Source organism: Ovis canadensis, chromosome 24, assembly GCF_042477335.2.
Source record: "Ovis canadensis isolate MfBH-ARS-UI-01 breed Bighorn chromosome 24, ARS-UI_OviCan_v2, whole genome shotgun sequence".
Lineage (NCBI taxonomy): Eukaryota > Metazoa > Chordata > Mammalia > Artiodactyla > Bovidae > Ovis > Ovis canadensis.
Window position 1 is genome coordinate 54,858,627 of NC_091268.1, and position 24,591 is coordinate 54,883,217.

At 52.6% G+C, this 24,591-nt stretch overlaps 1 protein-coding gene across 1 annotated transcript in view; it reads right to left on the reverse strand.

Moving 5' to 3' along the window:
* The window catches only part of SDK1 (sidekick cell adhesion molecule 1), a 724,823-nt gene that overhangs the window by 223,699 nt on the left and 476,533 nt on the right, over positions 1 to 24,591 (reverse strand). The window lies entirely within an intron of this gene.

Below are 24,591 nucleotides of genomic sequence, written 5' to 3' on the forward strand. Positions count from 1 at the left end.
TGAAGTTTAAAAAGTTAGCTGAGAAGAATTCTCGGGAAAAGAGGCCCGAATGACATGATGACGGGAGGTTTCTGCTTTTGCTCAAATCTCTTCTCCTACTTAGCACGTCTCTTGCCACTGCAGGGGAGCCTGACTGCGCCCAAACCCGGGACTCAAGTCACCCATCAGAACTCCAGCGGAGCCTTCCTAGATCATCACCAGCCAAAAATAACCTTCCTCCCGGAGCGGTGAAGTGCCGCCTCTGTACTGCCTTTTACCTGCAGGGTGCAGCCGTCGGGCCCCTTGTCGGCTCGTCAGTGTCGGGCTCCCTGTCGGCACGTCAGCGTGCTGACTGCTCTCTCTGCACACGGCGGCTTCACGAGGCCGCTGCCACACGTCCACTGAAGGGGGGGAGGGGGCTGAGAGAGCAGGAGGGGAAAGGGGAGCCAAGAATGAGGGAGAGAGGAAAAGGAGGGACAGCGGGAGAAGGGAAGGAGAGAAAATGGAAAGCGAGCACGGCGAGGAACGGGGATTTGATCACAGTTGGCTAATGAATTGTACGCATTTATCTCTTCTTCTCGTAAGAATTTCAGATAAACATGCACACACTCACCTACACCTGTAAAGACAAACTGGACAATCTGGTGAGATGGCCATCAATACTCGTGAAGAATTTTAACAAGCTCGAGTATTAAAGGTTCATGGAGAAGACTAGAGTCATCACTGCAGCCAAAAGGCAGAAGCGCCCAGCCGTCTGCTGAGAGAGGAACAGGCGCGCCCATGCGCGTGATGGAGACCCGGCCTTTCCGAGGAAGGAGAGGCTAGCACGTGCTGCGACACGGAGGAGCCTTCAGGACACTCTGCCCGGCGAAGCAAGTCGGACACGGGGCATGTGCTACATGTCTCCACTGAGCTGGGGGATCCAGAAGGTACCAAATCCACAGATGCAGACAGCAGAAGGGTGGGAGCAGGGCTGGGGAGGGGAACGGGGGCTTGGCGTTTGAGGGACAGGGCTCCAGAGGGAAGAGAAAGCGTTCCTGGGGACGGCCCCAGCAACGCAAATGCACGCAACACTAAGCTGGACGCTTAGCGAGGTCGCGATGGATTCGTGTCCCAATCAAGGCTCTTTGACTTAGAAAGTTGATGGAAAGGACTTTGCCTTCACCCGTGAAAGAGAAACGGGGATCAGGCGTACCTCCTCACCTTAAACAGATGAAAGATGTGAAACAGGGACTCTCAGATGCTGGGCCACAGGCTGCACAGGGCACTGATCCCTGAGGGGAAAGGGCCTGTCCACCCTGGGCCCGGAGTGTCCATCCCAGGGAGGGGCCCGGACACACACCTTTGGGTTTCCTGAGTTGACGAGAGACTTCAGACTTTGCGGAGGCCAAGAAGGCTAACACTGGTGGGCCAGAGCCTGAGAGAGGAGGCAAGAGCACAGAAACACAGTCCGGAGGTCTGCAAGGGAGCCCCTCCAGTCCCCTGCTGGCACTGACCTGTGCGCCTGCAGTCCAGGGCAGGACGCCGCCCAGGCCAGGCTGGAGGGAAGGGCAGGCGCTGCACCCCCAGGAGCCCAGTGAGGCCAGAAAGAGTTCGTGCTCTGCCATGCCCGGACAGACCCTGGGACCCACAGGCCAGTTCCATCAGGAAGGGGGAAGCAACGCCTTGGGGAGAAAGAAAAGGACGCCAGGCAGAAGGCTGGATGCATGGAGGGGGTAAGAAGCGCCCCAAGAGGGCAAGCGTGTGGGCAGATGTAACTTAAGAATTCCTTTGAAAGAAAAGTTAGGGTTTCCCTGGTGCTCAGCGGTAAGGCAGCCTCCAGCCAGTGCAGGAGACATGGGTTTGATCCCTGATCCGGGAAGGTCCCACACGGCACGCAGCCACGCGCTCACGGGCAATAGCTACTGAGCCTGTGCTCTGGAGCCTGGGCGCTGCCGCTACTGGGCCCACGCTTGACGACTACCGAAGCCGGACGCCCCAGAGCCTGCGCTCCATAGCAAGAGAAGCCACTTCACCGAGAAGCCTGCTGCCCAAACCGAGAGCAGCCCCCGTTTGCCGCAAGTGGAGAAGAGCCCATGCAGCAAAGAAGACCCATCACGACCAATAAATAAAATGAATCGCTTTTTAAACTTCAGTTCAATTCAGTTGCTCAGTCGTATCCGACTCTTGGCAACCCCATGGACTGCAGCACGCCAGGCCTCCCTGTCTATCACCAACTCCCAGACCTTGCTCAAACTCATGTCCATCGAGTCAGTGATGTCATCCAACCATTCTCCTCCTGCCTTCAACCTTTCCCAGCATCAGGGTCTTTTCCAATGAGTCAGTTCTTTAAAAAGTTAGGAAAACAGTAAAGATATAGAAGACTTCAACAACATTATAACCTACTGGACCTAATTGATATTTACAGGACATTCCACCCAACAACAGCAAAATATAAATTATTTTTAAGTGCACACAGAACATTTGCCAAAATACTGTGGGCCATAAACCAAATCTCAATAAATTTAAAGGGACTGAAATCATGCAAAGTATGTTCTCTGACCAGGACAGAATTAAATCGGAAATCAATAACGGAAAGATAATCTGGAAAATCTCCAAACAGCTGGAACTTAACAACGCGCTTATAAATAACCCAGAGGTCAAGGGAGAAATCACAAAGGCTATTAGAAAATATTTTGTCATGAATGAAAAGGAAAACCCAATGTATCAAAAATCTGGGATGCACCTAAACCGCTGCTTAGAGAGAGCTTCACAGCATCAGATATTTATGTTAGAAAAGAAGAAGGTCACTGGTGTAGGAATCCAGTTCATGCAAGTTCAGAAACAAGGACCACTGGGGTCAGCAGAGGGACATGGAGGGGGGGTGGGCAGGTGGCCGGCCTTGCCCAGGCTGCAAGGGGGTGTCACCACAGAGTGGACACAGCTTTAGGGAGACGGGGTCCCCACGCTGCCAGGCCCAGGAGTACAGCCTCCCGCCCCCCAGGAGCCTGAAAGGGGCTGCCATTTAGAAGGCGCCATGCACGTTTTTAAGCTGCTCCAGATTTAAGTTACAGGCAGAGTAAATTAAGTTTTATGAAAGCTTTGACTTTTAATACTATCGGCAGTATATTAAAATGCTCTGAAGATTATATATGGTACATATTTTCTCAAACTGGTCCAACTCCAATGATGGAAAGCTCGAAAAGCTCCCAGCTTAAAGCACTTACAGCACTCCTTGTCATATTGAGAGGGGAACCTCAGGAGACATTGCTTAAGAAAGTTCCCGTGGCCTTTCAGTGAATTTATTCCTGTGTCTTAAACGTCCCGGCCACCGCAGCCGCAATGCCTGGCTGTTGAGAAACCCGCAGGGGTGTCCCTGGCAGTCAAGCTAAGAGAGGAACAGAGAGGAGATATGGGGAGCGGGGAAGCTCAGGGTGTGGGTAAGGGCCTCACCTCTGCAGTAGCGAGGCCTAGGGGATCCCCAGAGAATGCTTGCCTTTGTGACCCCCATTCAGGTAAACCCTGGGTCCTAGAGTAGACTGCTTCCTTTAAGACAACTGAGTTTCATTCAAATACTTGTGGGTATTTTATCTTCATTCCGAATGCTAATAGAGTGCACTTGGTATCTAAAGACAGGAATTTTTTAAAAAGTCGAAGCTGACTTGATGTATCAGTATAGATGCTAAAGGATCAAACCTGACTTTAAATGTAAGTGAAGAAATAAGGGACCACTTCATACATTTCACAAAAAATCGCCTATTTCCTCTCCCATTCTCTACTTGAAAAGACCAAGACATTCAGGAAATTGTTACTTTCTCTTTCCCCAGTTGATTAAATGAACACTTTCAGAGATCCCCTCAGTAAGATCACTAACCCAGACCATTAAAATAGAAGGCCAGAGAATAAGAAGTGAACCCTCACAGCAAAGAAAAATGAATGGTTATGATGCTAGAGTCAGAAGGCTTCTCAAAGGTAAGCCACGAGCTCCTCAGTCCTGGACCAGGAAATCTAAGTCAGACAAAAAATTTCACATGGCAGGTGCCCCGGAGGCAGGGTGGGACCGGCACTAAGTTCACCAGTGTCCAGAGAGGGCAGGGCGAGGCCCAAACTGGCTGAGCAGCCAGGGCTGGCAGGGAGGCCGCGGCGAACCGTGCGCGTCCCTGGATGCGGCCATCTGCCCTGTGAGTGCTGACTCCAGCCAGCCCTGAACGCACTGGCTGCTCCTTCAGCTCTGAACCAGGGCTGCTGAAGCCGGTTCCAGGGAGGGGCTGGTGGGGAGTGCAGAGACCCGGACGCCTGCAGGGGGCTCGAGGGGCTGAGCGGTTTAGCCTGGAGAGGTACGGGAGGCTGCAGAAGGCAGGGAACCCGGGTTCAGGCGCCCCGGGAGCTGCCTTCTGAAGCGGGAACAGCGACAGTGGCGGCTGTGAGCGGGGACCCTGAGCACAGGGCCTTAAGCACCCTCCCGGCCACACTCCCGGCAGCAGCAGAGCTGGACTCAGACGCGGGCAGCCCGCGCGCACGCTCCTGGCGGCCTTGCTGCCCCTGACGGAGGCGGGACTGCGGCCAAAGGTCACGGGTGAGGTAGTCAGATTTTGACTCAATGGAACAGAGAACTTTCTCATGGTAGGAATTGCCCGAAACCATCCTAACGATAGCACTATGAGTTGCTGTGTTCATTACGTGGACAAGGAAATCAACGCAGAAACTTAAAATGGGCCTTGTTTCACATCTGGCTTCCCTGAGAGCTCAGTTGGTAAAGAATCTGCCTGCAATGCAGGAGACCCCAGTTCGATTCCTGGGTCTGGAAGATCCGCTGGAGAAGGGCTAGGCTACCCATTCCAGGTTCCTTGGGCTTCCCCTGTAGCTCAGCTGGTAAAGTACTCACCTGCAATGGGGGAGACCTGGGTTCAATCCCTGGGTTGGGAAGATCCCCTGGAGAAGGGAACTGCTATCCACTCTGGTATTTTGGCTGGGAGAATCCCATGGACTGTACAGTCCAGGGGGTCCCAAAGAGTCAGACAAGACTGAGGGACTTTCACTGTCCACGTCTGGTAGACGGCAGAATGGGAGCAAAATGGAATCAGTTGGTTCCTAAGCCTGAGCCCTTTGCCCCACAGCCCAGACCCCTCCTGATGGAGCCTGCTCCTGCCAGACCCAGCAGTTCAGCAGAGAATCAGAGCATCCTCCGTGAAAGCAACAAGGTACCAACTAAAGCAAAGACGGCCATTCCCTCTGTTGCTGCCAAGAGGAGCTTGAGATCTGCAGGGGAAGAGTCTGCGGCCCACGACAGTGGCAGAGGTGGCGCTGCAGCTCCCCAGGCGCTGCAGCTCTCTGTGGCCCGGAGCTGGAGCCGGGTGTGCGCCTGGAGGACCCAGAGTTGGAGGCCCCGTGCTCCACATCAAGCCTGTGCTTTCGCTGCTATAAAGATGCTGCACGGCTGTTCTTGGCGACGCACTCCCGGGTTTCTGCGCAGAGTCTGAGCCTGTGAGTCACGGGGGTAGTTGTCCGACACCATGTACCTCCTCCCCGTCCTTTTCATGACTTCCCAGAAGGTGAAGCGTGCGCTCCCGCCCCGTGAGCTCTGGACTTCCCGGGGCACCTGTGGGAGGTGACAGCATGCCAGGTCCCAGCAGAGGCTGTGCGGGGTCGTGTGGGTCTCCACTCCGCCCTGGGCCCCTGCCCCTCCACCACGAGAACAGCTCAGCGCAGATGGCGGCTGCTCATTCAGGCGCCGTCTTGGCACGAGGAGACAGGGGGAGCGTGGCCAAGCCGGCAGAGTGCCGCTGGCGAGCAGGACTCTTATGTGAAAAGCAAACGTTGGTTGCTGGATGCTGCAGAGATCTGGGGGCTGTTGGTTACTGCGACAAAAGCTGACTAGCACAGAAACTGGGCACACACGTAGGGCTGCCGTGACAGGAAGCTGAAATCTACAGCGTGCTTTCAGGTCGAGGTGCTAGGGCGCCAGAAAACTCTTAGAGGAAGTTGGAAAAGTGGCACCCCCAGGGACGCAGTCCTGAAACATCTGGCAGCAAGCACCACCTGCGATAACTTGGAAGGTGGGAAATGCACCTAAACTTGTTCTCAGGATGCTGCCCACGCGAACTGCTGTTACAGGATAACTTTACCCCCACAGACAGAAGAAAGCCCCCGCCGCGACAGAAGACACAGCCCACTGCTGCGCAACTGAAAGGGAATCGAGGAAACCCCCAAATTTCAGGACCTGAACGATCTGAAAGTGGAACTATTTCTCACCGAGTCACGCCTGGCCATTAAGGCTCAGCCTCCTCCAGAAAGAAGGTGACAGTGAAGCTGCTCAGTTGTGTGCGACTCTTAGTGACCCCGTGTACTGCAGCCTCCCAGGCTCCTCCATCCGTGGGATTTTCCAGGCAAGAGTCCTGGAGTTTCCCCCTCTAGTCTCCTCCAGAGACTAAATCAAATGTGGGACTATCACTCCCTTTATTGAACATCCCCACTCCCCCAAGCCCTCCAGGGGACTCCCTTAGTTGAGCAAAAAGACCCTGGGAAAGAGACCAGGAATCTGACTTCTTGGAAGCACCAAAAGCTCAAAACACTGTGTGTGTAGAGAGAGAGAGGACCTGGGCTGGAAGTGACTGGAATGCCATGTGCACAGGGAGCCCACAGGAGTCACAGATTCAAAAGCAAACAATGGTTTCGTGAAGCGCCAGGCATGCTCGTAACCTGAATTAAAACGGACGGATCACTTGAGATCGAAGATGACCCTCAGCTTCCACCTTTTCTATGGGTAGGACACAAATTAAGAAATCTGTTTGCCACTGGGGAGGACATCTCTTCCAGCACATTCCTCGGAGGGAGCCGGGGAGGATAAGAGAGGAGTGCAGCTTCCAGAGGGCTGTCCAGAGTCATGTGAAGGGCAAGACCTCTACCCTTCCTGGGCTCTGAGCAGCAGCCCAGCAGGCCCCCAGGACCGGCCTGGCCACCGTGGGCCCCCACCTTTCAAACGGAAGCCTTTGCTCCTATTACCCTGCCCCTGCTCCATCAGTGGGGAGGCAATGAGCCTACCCTTTGGTTTACAAGACGCGAGGTCAAGAGGGGCTGCACTGGACGCCGTAAACGTGCGATACTCCTTCACGTGGGAGGAGAGTGAACACACGGGAGCATCACGTGCTCACACCCACTCGTTCCCTCCCTGCCGCAGCTGTGTTTGCCCAGCAGGCAGGTTCACACCCCCGCCACATCTGCGGACCTGGGCACGCGAGCTGCTCTGACCAGGGCACGCGAGCTGCTCTGACCAGGGGCACAGGAGAGAAGGGGCAGTGTGCCCCCACCAGCAGCAGCTCAGGAGGAGGCGCTGGTGTTCCTGCTCCTGCCGGAGCTGCTACAGTGAGAACGGGCCCCAGAGATGGCTGCTCCACCAGAGCTGTGTCCCTAGGGGAGCAGCACGTGAGCCCGGATGAGAGGAGCCCGGCTGGAGCGGCCACAGCTGCTGGGCAGACTCACGGGGAGAAACAAGCGTGTGCTGCTGGAAGCCCCCGGGATCTGGGGAGCATCTGCCACAGCAGAGACTGACTGGTGTTCAAGCGTAACCAGCAAAGACACCCTGCTGTCCCGAGACTCAGACGTCATCTTCTCTCCTGAATGTGTTCAGCAGCTTTGTTCAACAGAAATGGAATCTAACCTGCACATGTAACTTTCCCTGGGTCGGGAGGATCCTCTGGAGAAGGAAATGGCAACCCACCCCAGTGTTCTTGCCTGGAGAATCCCAAGGACAGAGGAGCCTGGCGGGCTACACTCCATGGGGTTTCTAAGAGTTGAACACGACTTAATGATTAAACCACCACCACACTGAAAAATTACATGGTAATGAGTTCAGAAACATATATCTCATCCAGTGTGTCTAAAATATAATCATTCAAATATGATCAGCACAAAACATGAGATCGTCTCCTCTTTTCTGATACATGTCACAACTTGGATGCACCACACTGTAAGCGCTCAAAGGCCATGCGTGCCTAGTGGCTGCCATAGCGAATAGCACAGGTCTCCAGGGTGAGCCTTCTCCCCGAGCAGAACTTCCACCAATGGGCAGGGTCCCAGCTCCAGCAGCGAATAGCACAGGTCTCCAGGGTGAGCCTTCTCCCCGAGCAGAACTTCCACCAATGAGCAGGGTCCCAGCTCCAGCTCTGCTGCCAGTGGCCTGCACCTCCGAGCAAGGGGCATGTCTGGGAGTCACCGTAAAAGGGGAGATCGGACCACCTCCCAGGTTTCCTTCTGTTTCGGGCACTCAGGAAATGTCAGCCAACACTGACCGCCCAATCTTTCGGGGGTTCTTGGCTGTAAACGAAAGAAACCAACTCAGGTTAACTTACATAAAGCAAGGAAGAAGGCGGGAGGTTTCCTGGAAGGTTCTCAGGAGTTCACAAAGCCAGTAAGAGGTTGGCCAGCCAGTCTTAGAAGACAGACCCACAGGAGCTCGGGTGTCTCCGTGACAGCGGGGTGCAGCCACTGCCTCCTAGGGGGAACGGTCTGGCGAGAGTGTCTCTGACACTGCTGCAGGACGTGCCGCCCCTGGACGTGGCCACGGTGGGTTCTGAAGCGGCTACGGTGCCCTCCCCAGGCCACACGCCCCACCCCCGGGAGAGCCTGGCTCCTGGATGCTGGGGGCAGGGGCAGCACGGGGCACACCATGGCCCTCTAGGGTCTCACGCCATCGTCACCGATGCCAGTGCTTTGGGACACAAGGCACTTGTCCGGGTATTAGAAAGTGTGCAAAAACTCAATTACATCTTGTTCTGTCCTCAAGGATCTTGGAGGTATTGATTAGCCATCCCTTTCAGTCTCAATTCTTATCAGACTTCAGAGAGCTCAGAGCTGCTAGTGGGCTTCTGAATTTCCAGGTCCTAGAGGGCAACAGGACTATGGATGATTTTTGTCAGGATCCTTGAAGTAGTAACAACACATCTCATTAAAAAATGAGGAGCAGCAAGGGCTTCCCTGCTGGCTCAGTGGTAAAGAAGATGCCTGCCGATGCAGACTTGGGTTTGGTCCCTGGTCTGGGAAGATCCCACGTGCCACAGAGCAACCAAGACTGTGAACCGCAACTACTGAGCCTGCGCTCTGGAGTCTGGGAGCTGCAGCCACTGAAGCTTGAGCGCCCAGAGCCCGTAACGAGGCGAAAGCCCCAGTAGCGGGAAGGCTGTGCACCACAGCGGGAGAGGAGCCCCCGACCGCTGCAGCTGGAGGAGAGCCCAGCATGGCCAGAGGAGGATCAGCGAATACAACTATCAGACAGTTAAGAGCAGACAGTTATGCTACTCCCATATCTCCACTTAAACAAATGAAATTTCATGGTTCCTTTATAAATTCTTGCAATTTTCAGAAGTGCTCACAGGTTTACTTTTAGATAAAAGAACCAAAGTGGACATAGCTTATCATATAGAATAAGAGGAGACTGAGTCAGAAGCTGTGAAAGCCTTGCCAATTCCGCACCAATAACTTACTATGGAAAACATGGCTTCTCACAGTATGTGCTGGGGTTTTGTACCTTTGTACAATGCGAAAACAAAATCTACTGCTTCACGAGCCCTGATAACCCCAAATTGGATCTACAGGAGAATTCTAAGATCCTATTTGTGTATAATTTATCAGTCATTTCTGCTGTGGTGATATTACCATTGTTTTGCGATGATATACTGTACAGAATGCCATTATCAGGGAATTACATTCTGTGAACAATGCATTCAGTAGCAGTCTGTTAATGCGTCACCATTGATTTATCGGGTACATTTTCCCTTTGGGTCCTCGAAAGCCTTCGTAAACCTACTCTCCATCGGGGCCAGTTAAGAGAACGTGCCCTCCACAGCGGGCATGCTTCCTGTCCTGCCCTGCTCTCGGCGGACGCTGCTGCCGATTCCGTCCCGGGGCCAGAGGCTAGGCTATGCGTGGGGCACACTTACGAAAATAACACCGGGCTGTGTGCTGCTGAGTCCTTCTCACTCAGAACAAGCAATTGTTTCCACATTTTCATAACACATCAGTGCGTGAGGATGGCATGGGGACAACTGTAAAGGCAGGGTTCCTTCCCTCATCAACAGAATCCCTGCAAGCCTGCAGAAAACAGTCACAGACTTAGAACACAAACCTAGGGTTACCAGAGGGGAGGGGCAGGACAGGGATAAACTGAGAGCCTGGGGTCGATATACACACATTCATTTCAGTTCAGTTCAGTCGCTCAGTCGTGTCCGACTCTTTGTGACCCCATGAATTGCAGCACACCAGGCCTCCCTGTCCATCACCATCTCCCGGAGTTCACTCAAACTCACGTCCATCGAGTCCGTGATGCCATCCAGCCATCTCATCCTCAGTCGTCCCCTTCTCCTCCTGCCCCCAATCCCTCCCAGCATCAGAGTCTTTTCCAATGAGTCAACTCTTCGCATGAGGTGGCCAAAGTACTGGAGTTTCAGCTTTAGCATCAGTCCTTCCAAAGAAATCCCAGGGCTGATCTCCTTTAGAATGGACTGGTTGGATCTCCTTGCAGTCCAAGGGACTCTCAAGAGTCTTCTCCAACACCACAGTTCAAAAGCATCAATTCTTCCATACTCAGCTTTCTTCACAGTCCAACTCTCGCATCCATACATGACCACAGGAAAAACCATAGCCTTGACTAGACGGACCTTTGTTGGAAAAGTAATGTCTTTGCTTTTGAATATGCTATCTAGGTTGGTCATAACTTTTCTTCCAAGGAGAAAGCGTCTTTTAATTTCATGGCTGCAGTCACCATCTGCAGTGGTTTTGGAGCCCCAAAAAATAAACTCTGACACTGTTTCCACTGTTTCCCCATCTATTTCCCATGTAGTGATGGGACCAGATGCCATGATCTTAGTTTTCTGAATGTTGAGCTTTAAGCCAACTTTTTCACTCTCCTCTTTCACTTTCATCAAGAGGCTTTTCAGTTCCTCTTCACTTTCTGCCATAAGAATGGTGTCATCTGCATATCTGAAGTTAATATTTCTCCCAGCAATCTTGATTCCAGCTTGTGCTCCCTCCAGCCCAGCGTTTCTCATGATGTACTCTACATAGAAGTTAAATAAGCGGGGTGACAATATAAAGCCTTGACGTACTCCTTTTCCTATTTGGAACCAGTCTGTTGTTCCATGTCCAGTTCTAACTGTTGCTTCCTGACCTGCATATAGGTTTCTCAAGAGGCAGGTCAGGTGGTCTGGTATTCCCATCTCTTGAAGAATTTTCCACAGTTTGTTGTGATCCACACAGTCAAAGGCTTTGGCATAGTCAATAAAGCAGAAATAGATGTTTTTCTGGAACTCTCTTGCTTTTTCGATGATCCAGTGGATGTTGGCAATTTGATCTCTGGTTCCTCTGCCTTTTCTACAACCAGCTTGAACATCTGGAAGTTCACAGTTCCTGTATTGCTGAAGCCTGGCTTGGAGAATTTTGAGCATTACTTTACTAGCGTGTGAGATGAGTGCAATTGTGCGGCAGTTTGAGCCTTCTTTGGCATTGCCTTTCTTTGGGATTGGAATGAAAACTGACCTTTTCCAGTCCTGTGGCCACTGCTGAGTTTTCCAGATTTGCTGGCATGTTACTATGTGTGAAACAGATAACTAAATAAGGGCCTGCTGTCTAGCACGGACTAGCTCTACTCAATACTCTGTAAAGACCTAAATGGGAAAAGAATCTGAAAAAGCCTGGATGGATACATGCATATGCATACCTGAATCAGTTCGCTGTATACCTGAAACTAATGCAACATTGTAAATCAACTATACTCCAATTTAAAAAATGAAGGCCTGGCATCTGCTAATCACTGTGAAGAAAGAAAGTCGGACTTCAGTGATTCATTTCAGGAAACACATTCAATTCCTTCCTGAATCTGTTGGTCTCCTTTTGGCTCAGTCACATTAAAATACGTATGTATATATTTGGAAAGCATCTGCACACCTTTAGTGTTACGGTGGCAAGAATGATACATTGTCACTTTTTCTGTAAGACAACCAGACAGAGCAAAGAAAGGATACATCGAGTGTGAGTGAAAACTTGCAGGACCCAAGGCCAGCAGATCTCACGGGGGTTGCCAGGAAGAGAAAAGAATTATTAAAATAAACATTGAAATGCATTTTTTTAGTTGTTTAGGTTTCAAAACAGCTGTGACAACTGTTGATTCCTCCCCTGTGGTGACATTTCATGCCAAGAAGACTCATTCCCGAGCATAACTTGGAGGGATAGGGCCGAAAAGACAGACAACCTATATGAGGAACAGAGTGGAGGTCAGGCACCTGCTCTAAGAACCATCAAGACCACGCCAGTGACAACACGCTCTTTTGATTTGCTAAATGACAACATGCTTTTTTTGCTTTGTTAAATAACAAAACACATATATATTATTAGCAATAGCAACCTTGGCTCTGGGCATTTCTGAGGAATTAATGAGCAACTGACATTTGCAGCCCCAGGCAAAACTCTTCCAGCCTTCCAGCAACCCTCAGGAAAGGGCCCAGGAGGGCCTTCATCATGACTGCTTAATTATCCTGACTTCCCTTACTAGGGAGGGCGTTTCTGAGACCCAGGGGTCCCGCGCCCACCCACCCTTCTGGGCACTTCCAGCCTTCTTGTACAGAGCTGGGCAACGGGACAAGACCTGATGAGTGAGCGGCGCTAGAGCGGGCATCTTTACTTCAGGCTGAAGCAGGCAGAGGCCCCGGCAGGAGCCCCCGTCATGCCTGTGATCTGAAGGCATGGCTCCCTTGGGGCGGGGGAGGGGCACAAAAGCTGCCTGGGGCTGCGAGCCTCCACAGGGACCCCCAGTGAATGCTGAGACCACAGGGTTGTTTGTGATAGCAGAACCCGGGCTCCTCACTACCCAAAGTCTGAGTCAGAGACACAATACTCCGACAGAAACGTTCACCCAGCCTCATCCGCTTATCTTCACTGAAGCAAGTCGCCTGGCATCTTGAGAGCCAACTTTGGGGCCAGAATCAGGTGGAAAGGGGGCTTCCCAGGTGGCTCAGTGGGTAAAGAACCTGATTGCAAAGCACGAGATGCAGGAGACGTGAGCTCAGTCTCTGGGCTGGGAAGATCCCCTGGAGGAGGAAATGGCAACCCGCTCCAGTATTCTTGCCTGGAGAATCCCATGGAAAGACGAGCCTGGCGGGCAACAGTCCACAGGATCCCAAAGAGTCAGACATGACGGAGCAATGGAGCGGCTGAGCAGGCAGGTGGAAAAGGCCTCAGCCCAGAAGGAGGCGGTGCCAAGCCCGTGAAGCCACTGTTGAGCTGGACTGCGAGTTAAACCCCTGGATGGGCAGAAAGGAAGGGGAGTTTGCACAGAGCAGAGAACACGAGTGGCCAGCACGTGTCACTGGAGGCCAGTCGCCCAGTCCGCGAAGACTCCGTGTGATCATCAGTCTGGCAAAAGGACCACGGCGGCCTCGGGCAGCGGCGCTGCAGCTCCCTGACCACGTCCACCCCTCCGCCCCCACAGCAGTGCCCGCTGACCCGCCGCCCAGAGCCAGCACCTGAATGCCTCGGCCCGCGGTCCCTCTGGGGGCTGGGCCCCGCTCTGTGAGCGTCCCGCCTACCACTGTCACCAGCTGATCGCAGCAGGGGCCGGCCCTGTGGACACCTCGGCTCCCTTGTCCCCCCTGCACGCTGTGCGCTGGCTCTGGAGGCCCCTAAGGGATGGAGCTGTGTTCTCCTCTGGACCACCATCCATGACACCACATGCCTGGCGGTGGCCCTCCGCTGCTCTGCCTTCCCTGGGCGGTGCCCCGTGTCGCCCCTGCCTCCCAGACGAACCGTCTGCGCTGAAGTCCTGGTCTTGGGGTGTCAGTGGGAGAATTCAACATAAAACACCATGCAAAGGCACCGCGTGCCCTGCCTCCGGAAGGCGCCGGATTGATGCTGACCAGCACTGGTCACTGTCGTCGTTTATTGGGAGCTCTGGGAGGAAACAAGAGAGGCGACAGGCTCCGCAAAATGGCACAGCTGAAGAAGGCTGGCACTGCGGAGTCAGGGGATGAGGCAGACCAGGAACAGCCAAACAATTAAGCAGCATCCATCCTGTTTACTGCAAGATACGATATTCTGCATCTCGGAGAAATCAGATGCACAAAATCGCCCCCAGCTCCACGGAGGGCGGCACGTGGCCACCGGGCACACGCCAGGGTGCTCGGCCACCCTGACTCTGTAGTAAAGCCGTTGCCTTTTCCCTCGGACGTGCGAAGGGCTCACAGCACAGGTGCACTGAGGTTTGGAAACTAAGCACCTTCTCCACATACAGTGGGGGACGCCCCAGCTGCCCCCCAAGCTCTGTGCTCGCTACACCACAGAACTCCCCCTCTTTGTCCCACCCACTGGGAGCTGCTGCGTTCCCGCACAAGCCGGGCACACAGCAGGTGCCCACAGACTGCGTGCCAGGAGGGTGTTAAAGGACAGCGGAGTCAGGCGGACCCTGCTGAGTCTCCTCATCCGAGAGATGGAGTCAGTCCCGCCTCCTGCTCAGGGTCCTGGCATCAGAGGCCGGTGCACGGGAACCCAGGACACAGCAACAGCCCCCAAGTGCATGAGATGCCCCTCCACACGCTGGACACCTTCTGTGGCTGTGCCACAGGGCCCACACGCGGGAGGCTGGCGGGGCATAGAGGCTCCAGCCGACAGGAGCTGCCCACAAGGGGGCCCTCGGAAGAGACTGCTCGTTGTTGAGAGGCCTGGGTGGAATCTGGCTGTGGGAAACAGCTATGGGTTCTTTGTAGGGTGGTGACTCCTGGGGTCTGTATTAAAGGTAGGACTCTCGGGGCCGCGTGGAGCTTGAGGAAGGAGTCTGGGGCTGCAGAGCGGTGAGAACCTCGTTTCCTGAGGGAGATGAGATCTAGGGAGGCAGGTGCAGGGGGGCCCGGGCTCCAAACCCCACGTCCTGATCACCAGGCAGAGCGGTCACTACAGCTGACAGCGGCGACGGGCTCTGAAGCGCGACTTGGGCTCCTGTTCCATCTTCACGGAAAAGTCCACGTTTCTTAGAAGGGAGACAAAGGCCTTCATAATCTGGGGGCTCAAAGTCTCCTGGGGCCTCCGCGAGCCCTGGTCAGCCTTCAGGGTGCATCTCTGAAACTCAGTTTTGCAATGAAACAGCCTAAACTACAGAGCTTCACACACACATACAGACATACACAGATACACACACACACACACACACAGATACACAGACACATACACACACAGATACACACAGATACAGATACACAGACACACACAGACACACATACACACACACGTCGACACACATATACACAGATACACATACACAGACACGCACGGACACACATATACACAGACACAGATACACATACACACAGAGACACACACACAGGCACACACACAGAAACATACAGACACCATACAGAGACACACAGACACAGACACACACGCACCTAGGCCACCACACGGGAGACAGAGTCTTCAAGCACTCTTCAGATACATTCGTTCCTCAAGGCTCTCAGGAAGGAGACCAACCCTGTGCTTCGTGAATTCCTTTGAGGCAGAGCAGAGGGCTCTACAAGAAGTGCTGTGCACGCTCTTAAACTGTTAACAAACATTTCTTCCTTAACAAGTCTCAGGAGGAACTTCAGGTAGAAAACAGAGGCAAGCGGGCGGCATGCTGGATGAAGCATGTCTGCTGGGAGTCGGGCCTGGCACCCTGTTCAGTGGCCACCCAGAAATCTGGCTTTATGTTGGGGGGTCTCCTGGCACCTTCCCAGGACCCCTGGGCTCAGCAGAACCAGCAGAGAAGCCCCTGGGCTCACTAGCCATACCAGTAACTCAGAGTGGTAGCCCCCACTTTCCCATTTCTTCTGAGGAGCACACCTGTGTGGCCCCTCCAGCCAGCACTTGCTCTGGTCTATGAAAATCAGGCAGAAGCTCCATCGTGGGAATCATGCGACAGGAGCCGGAGCCGAGCGCTCTCTTAGGCACGAACGGCGGAACTGTTTCCTGCATCAGTACAGTAACTCAGAGGAAGCGGAGAAAGTCCAAATTATAGAGTATTTTCTTTTAAATTCAGTTTCATTCATTTTAATGGCTCAAATGAATTGCTAAGAAAGCGGTTTCAAAAAGAGGCCCAGTCAAGACCACTTCGTTGAAAAAGAAGGTTCATCTGTAAACAGTGGCATCAGCGGTGCCTAAGGCCTCACGGAGACGTTCAGGGGAGCAGGCAACAGTGCCTCTGCAGCGCTATTCACCTTCCATCCCAGGGACCGGCCAGGGGGCCGCAGACCCTGATGGTGCAGAACCCGGAAGTCGCTCAGGGAAACCATGCACAAATCCCAGGGGGCCAGAATCAGAGCCTAGGGGCGGAGTATAAAGGAGAGAGACGCGATCAAAGCCCCGAGAGGAGGGGGGGTTTCTTGGTTAACACTGGCCAGTCAGCCTGCCTGCTCTGACGCAGGAAGGGTCTTCTGCGGCCCCGCCCGCCCCTGGCCTGGAGGGAACGGCACAGCGGCCCTTCAGGAGAAGGCAGAGCTAACGTTAGCAGAGACGGATCTAGAGGCCATGTGCACTAACCACAGGGGCCGGCTCCTCGCAGTTGCCCTGGAGCCGCGCCGGGTCCTGCCGGAGGCGCTGGGGGCTCCCTTTTGTCCGCGACAGTTAAAGGCTCATCTTCCGACCCCCCAGTAAACTCATGTGGATCTGAAGTCCGCGCTCGCCCCCTCGGCCATTCCTGCTCAGGACAAGTGACCACGAAGCGGAGGTCCTAAGAAGTCCTGCCCCGCAGTCCGTGCGCGGCGGAGGCGCAGAACCCGGCGGGCAGCGCGGCAGGGCCCCGCCCCGCGGCTGTGCTCTCCCCGCCTGGCACCTTCGGTCACCTCCACGGGGGAGCCTGTTCGAGGGGAAGCCGCACTAGAGCGGGCCTGGGTGGAAGGAGCTGCCAGCAGCCAGCTGGGAATGCAGCTCAGATGCTTCTGAGCGGAAAGGACGTCTGTTTTTCACCTGTCTGCGTGTTCTTAAAAACACTACAGGACCTTGTTTTCAAGTGTCACCACACAGCTGCACTCGTGTGTTGACAGCGGCGGCACCCCAGGGCGGTGCCGGAGAGCCCACAGAGCGTGGTCCTGCCGCCGGCTGCTCATCCCAGGTCAGCCTGCCTCGCCCGCCGGCCCAGCCCACTCCCCAGTTCTTCAGTCACCCGAGGCTACAGGGCTGCGGCCTAACCAACTGTCCGGGATATATTTCTGATAGGGCTAATATTTTAAAATTATTTTTGCCAGAAACAAAGGCTTGCCTGACCATCCTGAACACACCCTTCTCCCAAGCATGGCCAGCTTTACACTCATTAAAATCTTTTCATAATGACACCCTTGCTATCAAAGGGCATGGGGATGATTGACCTTGGCATCTAGGCTTAAGGCGGCATTATTTTCCTTGATTACCAGCAGCAGAATAGAAGGGAAATTATAAAGCCATCGAGAGGATTAATACAGCCTTGATCTCTCTCTCCTGGCTAAAGACCCTATCTCGAGTGATTAAAATTCTGCAGGAAAAAAAAATGGTCATGTAGCATACGCCGGCTGCCACAGACAGATGCAGTATCAGCTCCGTGCATCAGCTCGCGGTGACAGCCGCGCAAAGGTTAATTATGCATGCTGTATATCGTTTTAATCACTTTAATCAGAGCACTGTTTTGCTACAGTCCAGACTGGAACTTTTCCACATGCAGGGTAAGCAGTGCAGCTGAGGTTGTGTTCGTGCAGGAAAAGAAAGAAAAACGGTACACTGACCACAAAACAGAAAAATGATGCCAGAGCTATTGACTGGACAACAAGATTAAACCCAGTGTCCCCCGTGAGCATGCAGGCAAGGGTGCAGTGAGGCGAGGGGGCAGTGAGGCAAGGGTGCAGTGAGGCGAGGGTGCAGTGAGGCGAGGGTGCAGTGAGGCGAGGGTGCAGAGAGGCGAGGGTGCAGTGAGGCGAGGGGTCAGTGAGGCGAGGGTGCAGAGAGGCGAGGGTGCAGAGAGGCGAGGGTGCAGTGAGGCGAGGGTGCAGAGAGGCGAGGGTGCAGAGAGGCGAGGGTGCAGAGAGGCGAGGGTGCAGTGAGGCGAGGGTGCAGAGAGGCGAGGGTGCAGTGAGGCCGTGGGAGCGGCTGCTGAGCTGGGACGAGCCGCCGACACTGAGCCTTCTCCACCCAAACTCCGAGGCCCAGGCCGGCACCTGCTCCGGGAGGCAGGATGCTACAGCCTCTGCGTTCATCGAGCCCAGCAGCTGCAGGCACACGGCTCTGCTCCCAGGTTCCACTGCTGGCCACCACACCAAGTAAGCTCACAGACGCTCTGATTCCTGCCAGGTTCTCTGATGCAGAGTGCCCGCTCCTTGCTGTCCCTCCAGGTTCATCCAGAAACTGCAAGGCTAGCACCAGACGATAGCTTGTGCCAGACGGTCCATATGTGATTTCTGGCCAGCGTGCCCTCAGTGACGTGTATTTGCACGCCACCACGTTTTGCCCCTATGATTTCATGGTCTGGTTTCATGGTCAAAGAGCAAGTCCGCTGAAAGCTTTTTCAGTGCCGAGGACAATCTAAAAACTAGACGAGTTACTGCACACAGGACACCGAGAGGTAATTCCGCCCAGAGGAGAACAGAAGAGGGGAGGCCTGCTGAGCACGTTCTGATGTGAAATTATTGATGCTCTGATGTCAGACTTGCAGTCCAAGGAGTATTCAGGGCAATTGTACATTTTCTGTTGTGGTCACCTGATTTAGAAATGTTAGTACAAAAATCTTTTTTTGTTCTTGACCCAGGCGGTGGCTACACAGGTGTGTTTAATAACCCATTCAGTTGAGATTATTATACTTTTCTCTATGCATGTTAGACTCACCTATTTAAAAAAATGTAAATGTCACAGGGCAGCCCTGAGGTTAGGAGAGAAATGATATTTCCTTGGAAAAAGCAAGAGAGTTCCAGAAAACAATTTCTGCTTTATTGAGTATGCCAAAGCCTTTGACTGTGTGGATCACGATAAACTGTGGAAAATTCTGAAAGAGATGGGAATACCAAACCACCTAACCTGCCTCTTGAGAAACCTATATGCAGGTCAGGAAGCAACAGTTAGAACTGGGCATGGAACAACAGACCGGTTCCAAAGAGGAAAAGGAGTAGGTCAAGGCTGTATATTGTCACCCTGCTTATTTAACTTATATGCAGAGGACATCATGAGAAACACTGGGCTGGAAGAAACACAAGCTGGAATCAAGATTGCCGGGAGAAATATCAATAACCTCAGATATGCAGATGATACCACCCTTATGGCAGAAAGTGAAGAGGAACTAAAAACCCTCTTGATGAAAGTGAAAGTGGAGAGTGAAAAAGTTGGCTTAAAGCTCAACATTCAGAAAACGAAGATCATGGCATCCAGTCCCATCACTTCATGGGAAATAGATGGGGAAACAGTGTCAGAGTTTATTTTGGGGGGCTCCAAAATCACTGCAGATGGTGACTGCAGCCATGAAATTAAAAGACGCTTACTCCTTGGAAGAAAAGTTATGACCAACCTAGATAGTATATTCAAAAGCAGAGACATTACTTTGCCGACTAAGGTCCGTCTAGTCAAGGCTATGGTTTTTCCAGTGGTCATGTATGGATGTGAGAGTTGGATTGTGAAGAAGGCTGAGCGCCGAAGAATTGATGCTTTTGAAACTGTGGTGTTGGAGTAGACTCTTGAGAGTCCCTTGGATTGCAAGGAGATCCAACCAGTCCATTCTGAAGGAGATCAGCCCTGGGATTTCTTTGGAAGGACTGATGCTAAAGCTGAAACTCCAGTACTTTGGCCACCTCATGCGAAGAGTTGACTCATTGGAAAAGACTCTGATGCTGGGAGGGATTGGGGGCAGGAGAAGAAGGGGGATGACCAAGGATGAGATGGCTGGATGGCATCACAGACTCGATGGACGTGAGTTTGAGTGAACTCCGGGAGTTGGTGATGGACAGGGAGGCCTGGCGTGCTGCGATTCATGGGGTTGCAGAGTCGGACATGACTGAGCGACTGAACTGAACTGAACTGCAAGTAAAAACGATGACTATCCCAGGATGGGGAGGCAGGTAACGGGAAAAGTGACAGAGGATCCAGGGTGCTCTTCAGCCCCCTGATTGCAGACCTCAGGCTGCTCATCTCTAAAGAATGATGATTCTCCAAGACAATGTCTAAGACCCCGTGCTGATTCTGATGAACGCAGTTTTCAAGTTACTAGGACCAAAGGATTTGGTTTACAGTTAAAAGCTTTTGTTCATTTTTTAGATAACTGAATTTCTTAAAATTTTAATAAGAAAAAAATTTTAAGCTGCTTTAATTTTATGGGAGACAATGTGAAGAAAGAATGTAGAAATATTTTATTCTAAAACTCCACGTGGAGATATGGACTTTACATTTGCTTTAATGGGAGTGTAACTTAGAACAGTCTTTCCAAGTGAATTTGATAATATGCCTCATTTAAAATGTGCTTTCCTGGGACTTCAGCAGTTAAGGATCCACTTTCCAATACAGGGGATGTGGGTTCAATCCCTGGTCGGGGAACTAAAATCCCACATGCTGTGGGGCAACTTCACGCCATAACTAGAGTAAGCCCATGCACAGCAACGGATCGCCAGCGCAGCCAAACAACTGGAGGCTTTTGAGCATCCAATCAACTTCTAAGACTGTATCCCAAGACAAAAACCATCTACGTATGAGAAGACACACACATAAGGGAGATCACAGCAGTTCACTGGAAGCAATCTAAATGTCCACTGATAGACGTTATTCCAAATTAACACAATGACATTCTATGATGACGTTATATATTGACATGGAAACAGGTCTATGATGTAGCATTAAGTGAGGAGGTGGTTATAAAACACTGTATTTCATATAATACCATTCCTGTACACATTGGTATATTTCCCCCCAAAATGTGGAAGGATATACCCGCCAAAATTGACAGCGGTTAACACCCTATGCAGCACACACGTGATACTACATTTCCTTTTTTTACTTTCCCCATATTCTCTCATTTTTTATACTTTTATAGCCGAAACTAAAATAGAAAAACCACCTAAAGTTTTAAAACTGGGAAACAGAGGAAAGTCTCCATCGGTATCGTTCATATCTCTAATGGACTAACCCCGTCCCCGGAAGTGATGTGGACTCAGGGCAGCAAGCGAAAGCGGGAGGGCGCTGGCTCTGCCCGAGACGTCCGACACCGACAGCACCATCACCGCGGCCCTCTGCCGGGGGCCCACTGTGTGCGGGGCGCCTGTGCCTGGGGAGTCCTCGCGACACTCTGCCAGACACAGGCTACCGTTCCCACGCCTGGAGGGAACTGCGCCTCAGAGGCTGACTCCCAGCGTGGGGACTGTGGAGGGGGCGAGGCCCAGCAGCTCAAGGCCGGAGGAGCCTAATGGCTCAGGGGCTCTGATAAGTCAGCGGACCATTCCGGTACACCCTGTTAGAGGTCTGTCCTCGTCAGAATGTGAATGCAGTTCTAAGTCTGAAGGTGGACTTTTTAACTGTGCCCTTTCGTCTACAAGCATGCTGCCTCTCAACCTAAGAATTAAAATTTATACATAAGACCCATGGGAGGGGGAGAGAGAGAGGAATTATTTACCTTATTCAACAAGTCTTAGCTTCACAAAAAGAACAATGTAGAATTTTTTTGTTTACAAATGCCTGCTATTATTAGGATAGATTTCAACCCTCCAGAACTCTTTTGGGGCCACAAAGTAAAGTATTAGAATGCTGTAAGTATATGATGACATACTTCAGCTACTTCACGTGGAGGCACGGTCACTTGTCTGGATTAAAAGTGCCACCGTGTCAAAAGGAAAGACAGTAAGTGTCCATGTCCCTTCAAAAAAAACCCTTCCTTTGGCCACTGCAGGTCTGTGGTAGCACTGTACTTTGAGTTCTGAAATCTGAAATGTAGTCTTCGATATCTTAAACCTGAAGTGTCTCAGGATGCTATGGTTCATCTGTTTTCACATTTTAAAATTATAAAAATAACATCTGGAGAAAAAGTGATGTCCTCCTGCCAGTTACTACACGCATCATTCTCTTAAACAGAACTGGAGCAGGTAAGAGGACGACAATACTGAATTTCTCCTGTCGCAGCTCTGCTGAGGCCCTGAGAAATGGAAGGAATGACTTCTTTGTTCCACAGCGCAAGATCTCAAAATAAGACCTGCAACACTGGATGTCAAAAACTTGCTTTGCACATTTGCAACCTAAAGAGACTGCGGAAAGTAGCACCTAAGGAGCTGGAGATTAGAAAAAATTTTGGAGACAGTTATCAGAATGTTGAGAATCTGACCCTCACTCCAGTCACCTCGAGTCAAGTGCTAGGGGCTGCAGGAGGCCCCTGGCAGAGCTGGGATACGCGTCCCTGGCAATCTGGGGGAAAGAGCACGCTGGAGTCCGGCTGGCACCGGACCAGGCAGAAGAGCCAGCCAAAGTGCCTCCACTGTAAGAGCTGCCCCTGGGAACACAGCCACCCTCCCCCAGCGGCAACACGGCTGCAGAGGTGGAAGCGCTCCACAGATCACGTCTGAGCCAGTTCGGCGTTGTCTCAGACCTGGCCAGGAAGGGGAAAGAGGAAGGAAAGAACAAGCATGACCGGGTACCTGGGCTCAGGAAGGGCACACAGGGCCCGGCAGGCTGGAGGAGGCGCGTCCTTCTCGACTGAGGGGCCTACAGCTGGAGACACCCAGCAGGAAGGGGTCTCAGATTCACCAGGGCTCTCACGGGAAAACACTGCAGGCAAGAAAGTCCTGGCCAAGTAAGAACTTCCCTGCATCCTCTCTTTACTCCTCCCCAACCCCACCTCTAGTCAATCTTCCCCTCCTCTGTCCCTGGGTCTCCAGCCTGGGAGGGCTGGGCTTGCTGGGAGAGGGAGAGGAGAAGCGGAAGTGGGGAAGTGGGGAAGCCCCCCGCCACCCCAATCCCCTCTCCCACTGCCGGCTGCTGGCTCCGCAGAAGCCTGAGAAGACAGCAGGACAAACAGCTTCAAGAGCATCTCTGTGTTTTGTCAGATGGTTTAATTCCTGAACTGGGATTATCTGAGGTACTAAACCAAGTGAAGGGGTGTTGATTTTTCTGAGTGACTTGAAAGGTAAATGGTAGAAATTTGATACAGTAAAACATGTAGAGAGCATCACTCCCATGATTACAGCAAGAAAAATGCTGGACAAAATGCAAGCTAATGATTTTTCTTGAAAATGCCAGAGAACTGAAGCTGCAGGGCAAACAACTGACTCCACATTTGGAAAGAGGCAGAGGACCTCCAGGGAGAAGCAGGGTCTGAACCCTGCGTTTGCTCACCTGGGGCAGATACCGCGGAGCCGGTGAGCGCGCCACCCTGAGGGCCATGGACACGTGTGGACTAGTGTGAGCGCGCCACTCTGAGGGCCACGGATGCCTGGACCAGTGTGAGCGCGCCGCCCTGAGGGCCACGGACACGCATGGACTAGTGTGAGCGTGCCGCCCCAAGGGCCATGGACACGCCTGGACCAGTGTGAGTGCGCAGCCAGTGTGAGCGCGCCACCCTGAGGGCCACGGACATGCGTGGACTAGTGTGAGCATGCCACCCTGAGGGCCACAGACACGCGCGAACGAGTCTGAGCGCGCCGCCTGAGGGCCACGGACGCCTGGACCAGTGTGAGCGTGCCACCAGTGTGAGCGCGCCGCCCTGAGGGCCACGGACACGCGTGGCTGATGGCCCAGTCAAGGTTCCCCTGCCGGAGCCCTAAAGGCACTCACCAGGAAGGCCGACGGTGGTCCGAAGAAAGCCTCTCCTGGTACTGGCAGGGGCGGAGAGCAGCCACCACTGAAAGTCCGCCCAGACCTGTCTCTTCTGTCTCGTCAAGAACAAAATCCCTCCTCTGCAGGGGAGACCACAAAACTGTGGCCTTTAGGCACCGGTGGAACCCTACAGCAGCTGGGAGAAGGCAGTGGTGGCAGTTAGCACCAACACTGCCCTACCCATCTCCCCAAACCACCCCCCTAGAAAAAACGCAGGGAAGGCTTGCTAGTCAGAGAAAGAGCAACAGAACTGGTAGGAGGACCCTGTGGAGCCCCCTGGGTGGGGAGCTCTGCTTCTGAGCGAGGCCCAGGAGCACATGCCAGCCCAGCAAGGCATGCAGAGCAGCAACAGGAACACCCGCAAAGACCACAGCCCTGCCCAGCGTCACAGGGCCTGCCTGAGAGGCAAGTGTTTTCCAGTAAAACATTAAAGTGCGTGTTGTAAACTCTACAGCAGTCATGATAAGGGTTTTCAAAACAGAGATATAGTCAAAGAAACCAAAAGTTGTTGTTTTAAAAAATACCAACAAAAGTGATAAACAACTAGGCTGGATGGTTGAGGAGAGAGAAGCCACAAACTGAAAATATTGGAATGAGAGGGAACATGACTACTGATACCATGTACACGAAAAGATAGTAAGGAGACACCATAAACAGTTCCATGTCAATGAGTGTGACAGCTCAGATGGCATGGACTAATTCCTTGAGAGAAACAAATGAGCAAAACGCACTCAAGAAGAAAAGCATGATCTTATGTCTAAAATAAAAATAAAATGAAACAAAACAAAATTCCAGTCCCAGATAGTACCACTGGTGAAATCTTCT